This window comes from Petaurus breviceps, unplaced genomic scaffold (genome assembly GCF_028583685.1).
Source record: "Petaurus breviceps papuanus isolate PSGF00001 unplaced genomic scaffold, PetGlider_PUasm1.0 90638, whole genome shotgun sequence".
Classification (NCBI taxonomy): Eukaryota; Metazoa; Chordata; class Mammalia; order Diprotodontia; family Petauridae; genus Petaurus; species Petaurus breviceps.
Window position 1 is genome coordinate 8,192,265 of NW_027187295.1, and position 9,624 is coordinate 8,201,888.

Consider the following 9,624-nt stretch of genomic DNA (forward strand, 5'->3'; position numbering starts at 1 on the left):
CTGGAGTTGCCAGTTTGCACTCCATAGGTACTGCCTTCTATAACCTAGAGGCTCCTATAGGTAGGTCACAATGAAGCATTCTAATACAACTTTGGTGAATGAAAGGGGAGGAAAATCATTAAGAACTAACTTCATGCCAATTACCCTTTAAACTCTGGGAATACAAACACAAAAACAAAGATAATCCCTGCCTTCAAGGTATTTATACTCTGATAAAGCAAGACAATTTACTGAGAAGTGGCAGACAGGAAAGAGGTATTTTGGTTTGGAAAGTTTCAGAGACAGTGGGAAAGGGAAGGTTAGGGAAGGGAATAATTATCTATATAACACCTACTAAAGTGTCATTCATAGTGCTAAACTCTTTATATAAATATTATCTCATTTGATCCTCACAACAACCCTTGCAGGTAGGTGCTATTATTAAACTGAGGCAAACAGAGATTAATTTACTTGACCAGTATCACAATAAAGTTTCTAAGTATGCGTTAGAACCCAAGTCTATCAGAACCCAAGACCATCAGGTCTACCATTCTATGGGGACTTTAGGAGGTTATACTGACATGCCCTTTCGAATAGCAATAGCAATTGAAGGAAGAAAGGAAGGCGAATGTTTAGAAATGACTGGACCAAGAGAATTCTTTACCTTTATTCCAAAAATGCAAGATAATTTTTGGTGAAAGCAAATTGGCACTGTCTTTTTGGTCTTTTGTTTTTTGGTTACTTTTACCCAATTGTTTCAGTTTTAGAAAAGGGTGAAACCTAAATTATAGAGCTTCAAGATGTCAACTGAAATAAAGAAACATGCCAAAGTAGCAAAAACTAGGATCTTTTAATTGAGGCAAGGGAAGTGCAACTCAGGGTCATCACACAGCCTCATCATACTGGTGTTCCCAAGAGGAGTACAGGGGAGCAGAGTTAAATACATTTCAACGGAGAGGGAGTCTCATGGAAAGCACAGTTTGGAGAAGCTGTTACATAAGCTATTTTGTGTAACAACCAAAGTCCATAGAGAAGGCTAAGGAGCTGAGGGGAGAGAGGGAAGGTGATGACATCTAGTCAGAACAGCAGACTCCTTATTATTTTCTCTTTTCTTTATTTAAACAGGTTTCCATAGTCTTCTTTTAACTGATTTTGATGGTCCTCAGGCAATTTATAGCTTTGGGATCAAGATAAGACTATGGCATTCAATAAACGTATTATATAGTACTGGACCCAGAGTTAGGAAGAGATGGGATTGAATCCCACCTCAGACACTTACTAGCTGTGTGATACTAACCACATTATTCCACTTTTGCAGGATTCAATTTCCTCTTCTTTAAAATGAAGGTTGTTTAGGAGCAGCTAGGTGGCAAAGTGAATAGAGCACCGGCCCTGGAGTCAGGAGGACCTGAGTTCAAAATCTCTCTTAGACATTTAACATTTACTAGCTGTGTGACCTTGGGCAAGTCACTTAACCCCACTTGCCCTGCCTTCCCCCCTCCAAAAAGCAAATAAAATAAAATAAAGGTTGTTTGATTTGATGGTCTCTAAGGTCCTTTCCAGTTTTAAATTCTATGATCTTATGAAATATTTATGATTAATATATTCTTTTTTTTAAAAAAAATTTTATTTATATATTTACTTTTAGGTTACAACATACAGTTCCACAAGCTTTTGAGTTTCAAATTTTCTCTCCCCTTCTGTAACAGAAATGCAAATTTAAAGATCTTCCCTGCCCCTAGGCTCTTTGATAGGCTTAAGAGACTCTGAGAACCTTCCCATTTGAAAACGTACTCTGTCTCCTAATAGGCTGAATGTGGTCACATGGAGCCTGTGGCAGGAGATTTGGTTTTCAGGAACATCCACACCTTGATGCTGTGTGATTGGGCAGTGGGTCAAGAGGGTGGTTACATTCTCTGACCCAGGAGAAGGCTATATAATCCCTGATGTGAGGCTTTGCTTTGGGGTTCACTTTGAGAAGTGTTCTGTGATTTGATCAGATGAGACTTTGGGAAGCCTTTGTTGAGAGCCCCCAGGCTTTGAAAAACCCAGATGATGGGTGGCCAGGTAGCACAGCGAGTAAGAGCACGGACTCCAGTGTCAGGATGACCTGGGGATCCAATCCCAGGCTCAGTCACTTAGCAACCACCCAGAAATACCTGGCCATGTAACCTTGAGCAAGTTATTTAAGCCCAATTGCTTAGGGGCAACCAGGTGGCTCAGTGAGTAAGAGCACCAGCCCCAGTGTCAGGACGATCTTGGCTCAGATACTTAGCACCACACCAAGAAATAACTGGCCATGTAACCTTGAGCAAGTTACTTAACCCCAATTGCTTTAAAAAAAAAACAACCCAGATGTTGATTTGGTATGGATGTAATGGTTGGACAGTTTGGAAACCTGTCTACTTGATCTGTTTCTCTGTCTTGATAATTCTGTCTGTATACTCTGAAGTTCAGGGTGCTGACCTTTTTCACCTGAACTAGGTAAATGATATATATTTGACTGATTAAAGTAAGCTTATTAACCAATTTTGAGTTGCTTTCCTTTAGCAAAGCAGATCTAAGAACCTGTGTTGGCAGCCACCCTGGGGACACTGGGGTGCTTGCTGCTACACCTTCTCTTCCCCCTAACCCCCCATGGCAGCATGCAATCTCATATAGAGTCTACAAAAACTTTCACATTAAACATTAGTCAAGTTGTAAAGAAGGATTATAACCAATGGAATGAACAATGAGAAAAAGGAAACGAGACAAAACAAAACAAAAAATAGAGAGAGCAAGTAGTTTGCTTCAATCTTCATGTAGACTGTAATTCTTTCTCTGGATGTGGATAGCTCTCTCCATCATGTCTTATAGCCTTGAATTGCTCAAAGCAGCCCAGTCTATCGAAGTTAGTCATCACATATGATGTGTCTGTAATTATGTACAATGTTCTCCTGGTTCTGCTCTCCTCACTCGGCTTCAGTTTATATGTCTCACAAATTATTATGAAGTCTGCTCCTCATTTCTTAGAGCACAATATTATTGCATTACATTCATCTACCAGAACTTGTTTAGCCATTCCCCAATTGATGGGCATCCCCTTGATCTCCAATTCTTTGCCACCACAAAAAGAGCTGCTATAAACATTTTTGTACATACAAGTCCTTTTCCCACTTGTATGATCTCTTTGGGATACAAGCCTAGAAGTGATATTGCTGGGTCAAAGGATATGCACATTTTTATAGCCCTTTGGCCATAGTTCCAAATTGCTCTCCAGAATATTTGGATCAGTTCACAACTTCACCAACAATGTATTAGTGTTCTAATTTTCCCACACCTTCTCCAGCTTTTATCATTTTCCTGTTTTGTCATATTAGCCAATCTGACAGGTGAGATATGGTACCTCAGAGTTATTTTGATTTGCATTTCTCTAATCAATAATGATTTAGAGCATTTTATATGATCATAGATATTTTAATTTCTTAAAGAGTAGCAGAATCAGAATCTGAGTTGACTCCTTGGCTATCTAAACCAACCTATACCTATTAAGAATCTCCTCTCTAAATTGCCAACAAATGCTCATACAGCCTCTGAAAAAAAGTTTCTAAACTGTAATGTTCAGAGCTTAATGAAACATGTTTAATGAAATATTTGATTTATGATTTAACCATTGTATAATATATCACTCTGTATAACTGTAGCAGCAAGCACCTCAAGCGTCCTCAGGGTGGCTGCCCATACAGGTTCTTGGATCTGCTTTGATAAAGGAAAGCAACTGAAAATGGGTTAACAGGCTTACTTTAATCAGTCAGATATGTATCATTTACCTAGTTCAAAAAGGTCAGCACCCCGAACTTCAAAGTATACAGACAGAATTATCGACAAAAACAGATCAGATTTCCAAACTGTCCAACCATTACATCCATACCAAACAACATCTGGGTTTCAAAGCCAGGGGGCTCTGGACAACGGCTTCCCAGAATCCAGATCAAATCACAGAACACTTCTCAAAGTGAGCCCCAAAACAAAGCTACACATCAGGGCTTATATAGCCTTCTCCTGGCTCAGAATGTAACAACCTTATTGAGTCACTCGCCAATCAAGAAGTATCTACTGAAAAACAAGCCTCCCACCCCAGGCTCCAGGTGCACGTTAGCCTAGGGGGCAGGGAAGATCTTAAAAATGTACATTCCCATTACAATAACCTACTTTTCAATGCAAGGTAGCATTGGAAAAACATTTTTATTTTTTGTACACCATATCATACTAATGACATATTGAGCTTGTGGTTCACTAAAACCCCCTATCAGATCTTTTTTGCATCAACTAATCATAATCCCCCCCTCTTAAGACTATGAATTTGATGTTTGAACCTGTACAAAACTTTGCCTTTATGCTTTTTAAATTTTATTTTTTTAATTACCACTGTTCTAACTTGCTGAGGTACTGGGGTTTTTTATCCTATCCCATTTGGTGTGTAATATTGTCTATTTTTATGTTGTGCACAAAATCAGCAAATGTGATTTCCATGTCTTCATCCAAATCACTGATAAAAATGTTGATTTTGTCACATAAGGATAACAGAGAATTTGCTTAACTATTTTCCCCACCACAGAAAGAGATCTGTATGACATCTTTCTACACTCTCCATGACCATTCTCTTCTTTTTCCAGAACTGGGGAACATCACTGCTTGTCACCCACTATCACTACATAGTTTCCTGCCAAAAAAAGAGGCCACTGCTGAACTCTCTCAAGCTTTCTGGGGGGAAGGAAGATATCAATTATAATTTGAGTATGGACTCCAAAGTTAATTGTTTTCTCATCCAACTTTGTCATGACTGACTCTAACAATGCTATTCCTTTTATGGACGGAACCACATATACATGCATCACTTAGTTAAAAAAAAAAAACTTATAATGGTTACATTTTCCTACATTGTTTTTTACTTTTCTGATAATTATCTTGAATTAGAACTTACAGACTCTTTACTTCTTTTTTCCTTCCACTCTCCTGCTAAATTCTGTAAGAGAATAGTGCTAGATGGCTGGAACAGGCAACATCTTAACTTCATTATGGTTTTTCATCCCTTAACAATTATCATAACTAGGGAATGACAGATGAATTTGGCTCGGGAGCCTAATGTAATGATGTCTTTCACAAGAGGAAAGACATCAAAACCAGCAGGACAAATGAAGGAGGAACAAATACAGTACATTTCTAAATTAAAACAAAAAGAGCCCAAATCCTCTTTGGCTTTAGACTAGCGACCCACTTTAAATGAAGGCAAAATAGATAGCTATGAAGTGCCTGGTATATAAATACAATAAAATTAACATAATCTGATGAGAAATCTTTGCCTTAATAACGACTGACAAACTATATAAGCTGATAATATTCATCAATCATGGTGATAGTCTTTTGATTTGCTGATGGACTTCTATCCTTGGAAGAGTTTATGAACAGCACAGGTTACTCTCTGCCTTAGATAATTTTGGAAGCAAAATTTTGAGGCCACTTCTAGCTCTGTGATTCTTTATTACATTTCACATAAAGTGGAGAATATTCAATCATCCATTCCCCAACCCACACTAAAACTTCAAACATTAAAAGTTCCTACATCTGAATTCTCAGGGAAGATCAACATCCCCCCATCTCCTTTATTCCTATCATTCCTTCCTTTTTATTCCTAACTTATAACCCATTCAGTCTTTTCAAGATCATCCTCCCTTGTACCTTCTTAAACTAACCTTTGAGCCCCCCTCTTCTGTTCTTGACTTTTCCCTTAATACCATGACAGATACCACTAATTCTCCATAAAGACTTCTTATACTGGGCATCTCAGTACCTCATATCCCTTGATCTTGGGACACTGGTCCTTTCTGTTCCATACACTCTTACCCCTTCTGACTCTGATCCCTTCACATGCAGCCCTTCCTAATAATTAACTGAAGCATTTTTAGTACCTGCTCTATATTAGGCTTTGAGGATATAGTCCCTGACCAGCAGGAGCTTACAATCAAGCCAGGGGTAATAACACATACAGATATAGACAAGATAATTGGAAGGCAGAAATTCATTAACAGCTTGAGAGATAAGGAAAGGCTTCACAGAGAAGGTGGTATTTGGACTGAGCCTTGAAGGAAACTAAGGATGCTAAGAAATGGCAGAGGCAGGAAGGGCAGGCAAAGAAGGATTACATTCCAGTCATGGCAACATCCAGTGCAAAGGTAGAGAGAAATAAAATGGAATGCCTTCAGAAATGGACCTCTCAACCTTAATGTCTTTCCCCAACAACCTGCCCTCTAACAGACTTTTTCAGGTTTATCATCTTTTCCATTTCTCCTCTAGTCTGACACTGTGCCGCTGCATGAAGCAACCATTAAGCCCCTTCTATGTTTTCTCTATCTGCAAGAAACACAAGGTAATGAAGAGGAAACCTGAGCAGGGGCTTCTGTGTGTAAACTTGAGTGATGGCTTATCTTCTGTGAAATTCCAGCATTGTCAGAAAAAAAAAATTGAATGAAAATTGTAAAATAGAACTACATCTCTCTGTTAAGATACTGGTATTGTATTCTTGACACAAGCCCTCCTTAATCATTATGTAGAATTAAGTTCTAATGTATTTCCTCAGTAGAGTCAGCATCTATCCCTTACTGGAATATAGATATCCAGCCAAAAATCAAGCAGAGACTTTTCAACCATGTTAGGGTGGAAGTCTCTTTTTCAAATGACTTCTCAGGTCCTTTCCAACTCTCAAATTTCAATGCTTCTGTTATAGAAATCTCATTTTCACACTCATTTCTATTATAAAATGAGAATGAGTTGTACCAAGAAAGAAAACAATATGGCCACAAGATGTATTGAAACCACATTATAGAATATGGAAAACTTCAAAAAATAAACTAAAGAGGAAGGGAAAGGGATATTTTTATTCATATAAATCATATAATACTGATCATATTTCAATGGTATGGCACTGATCTATGTTTATTGTCAGTACAGATGAATATAAAAAGTTTCTTCCAAAAGAAAAAGAAATGGAATTAATATTTTCCTCAGTATGGATGTACTCATAAGTCTCCCCTGTGCTCAGTGGAAATGACAGATACATACAGAAAACAGCAGTTGTATCTAGACTCTTTTTTACTAAGTATTAGTGCAAAGACCCAAGAATATGAAAAAATTACTCTACCTAAATATATTCCCTGCAGTCTAGAACAGTTAAACTGTTTTTTTTTTTTCTTTCAGAAGCCCTCAGTTCCAAACTTGCAGTTAAAATCCTACTTGATTTCTCTGGTCCTACTTTGATGTGATATTAGACTAGCTCTAAGAAAGCTATTCTATATTCTACTCCCCTCCTTGCTAACTCTCCTGGCCAAAAATAGCGATATGAAAAAAGGAAACACATATTAAGTTCCTACTATGTGCCAGGCACTATGCTAAGTGCTTTACAAATATAATTTCATTTGATTTTCACAACAGCCCTAGGAGGGTTTCATTGTCTTCTTCTGAGTTTCTGTCTTGATCTACCCTGTCACTGTAGAAGTTTTTATGATTAGGTTCTTTTTTGTTTGCTTGCTCATTTATATATATATATATATATATATATATATATTTAACTTTGGACTTTATATTAGAAGCTGGGCTCTGCTCACCTCTAAGGGGGAGGGAAATGCTTGTCCCAGTCTTCTGACTTTTAAGTCCTGGTGCTTTCACAGTTAGATCTGGGGCCGATAAATTTTCGGTGCTTCCCAAGTAATACTATCCTAGGAGAATTCTAGTTACTATCCTCCTGATCTGCACTCTGCTCCTTACCCAGGTATGGCCCCTGCTCCCTTGTGAATAGTATCAATCAGTTCCACCCTAATGCTACAATCTGGAACTGGATAATGGGCAATGGGGCTGCCAAATGTTACCTGATCCTTAGCATAGGTGTGCCCTGGAATCTCTTTCTGACCAACTGTTCAATCTCCTTACTGTCTCTGGAAACCAGTAGCTCTAGGTGTTGTCACTGTTGATGCCCCCAAGGACAATTGCCATGTCGTAATCCCAGCCTGCCTCCACCCCAGTGTCAAAAACCTTTCTTTCTATCTTCCTGAGCTACTCCTGGTTGGAAAAAAATGACTCACTGTGACTTTTGGTTGGTTTTCCTGCTCAGAATTTTATTTTACATGGTTTTAAAAGTTATTCAGAGGAGTATGTTGGGAGAGATAGGCAAAAATTCTCACTTCCCTCCACCATCTTGGCTCTGCTCCTGATTCTATCATCTTGAACACCTTCTATGCCATGCTGCTTAAACTTTCAGCATTAGAATCACTTTTTAGTTAATGCTTTGTGTCTTGGAACCCCTTTAAAATGGAAATATAATACCCAAGAAAGAATTATCAGAAAATCACATATTACTCATGAGCAGATCAGCAGTTTTTTCATTAGATTATCTAGTCAACCAATCACCCAGTCAGACCTTCACTTACTATGGTAGGTCAATAAAAGTTGACAGTTGGAAATGGAAGGGAACCATCAGGAATATAGAATACACACCATAGCTTGAATGAACCAAGAAAGGTTCTGAACATACACTGTACAACATGAATATGTGGGGCATGGTCACAGTGGTGCTGACAGAGATTAGGGAGACCTAACAAAAGAAAGAGGTAGGGAAGGACTGAAAAGACATTTCTTATTTAGGGCAACCCTATTACTTCTTTGCACCAACAGCAGCAAAAATTCTGTCTGTCTGGGCCCTGCTTTACAAGACCAGAACTAGCATTTTGTGTTGTGAAGACTTTGAACAGATGTTGACATCCCAGGGAGCATCATTCCTCTCTCTGGGTGTGCTCTTCCCCACCTCCATCCAGTACCAGATGTTTGACCAGATTGCTCCTTCACTGTCTTTCTCACCTTGCCCAGAGGATGCCACCCTCTTTAGTCCTGGAACACTCTCACCTTTCTTTTGGTCCTATCTTCCCAGTAGGGAAGGAAGACTCCTGGGATATCTCAGCACGATGAGCTGAAAGGGGGCTCAGTGGTAACATACACTTTCACCACTACCACCAATGGCAAACTAACTTCTAGCCTTCCCTTCTCCATTGTCCTCCATTTCTTTGGCACTTTCCATTGTGGTACAGTAAAAAGCCCATAGATTTAGAATCAGAGATCAGTGTTCAAATTCTAGCTCTTCTACTTCCTACCTGCATGACTTTAGGTCCATTTCAATTCTCTGGGGCTCGATTTTCTCACCTATAAAGAGAAAGTGGGATGGCTGAGTTGAACACTCTCTAAGGTTCCTCTCAGCTGTAAATCTATGACCTTATGATACTAGATCTCATCCTTTCACATTATATCTTGAAAAAGGGAAAGTAGGAGTTGGCATATCCTCACTCCCCCGGATACTTAGAGGCTGTAGCAGCAAGCACCCCAGCATCCCCAAGGTGCCTGCTCACACAGGTTCTTGGATCTGCTTTGTTAAAGGAAAGCAACTCAAAATGGGTTAACAAGCTTACTTTAATCAGTCAGACATATATCGTTTACCTTGTTCAGGAGAAAAGGTCAGCACCCTGAACCTCAAAGTATACAGGCATAATTATCAAGACAGAAACATCAAGTAGACAGCTTTCCAAACTGTCCAACCATTACATCCATACCCAGTCAACATCTGGG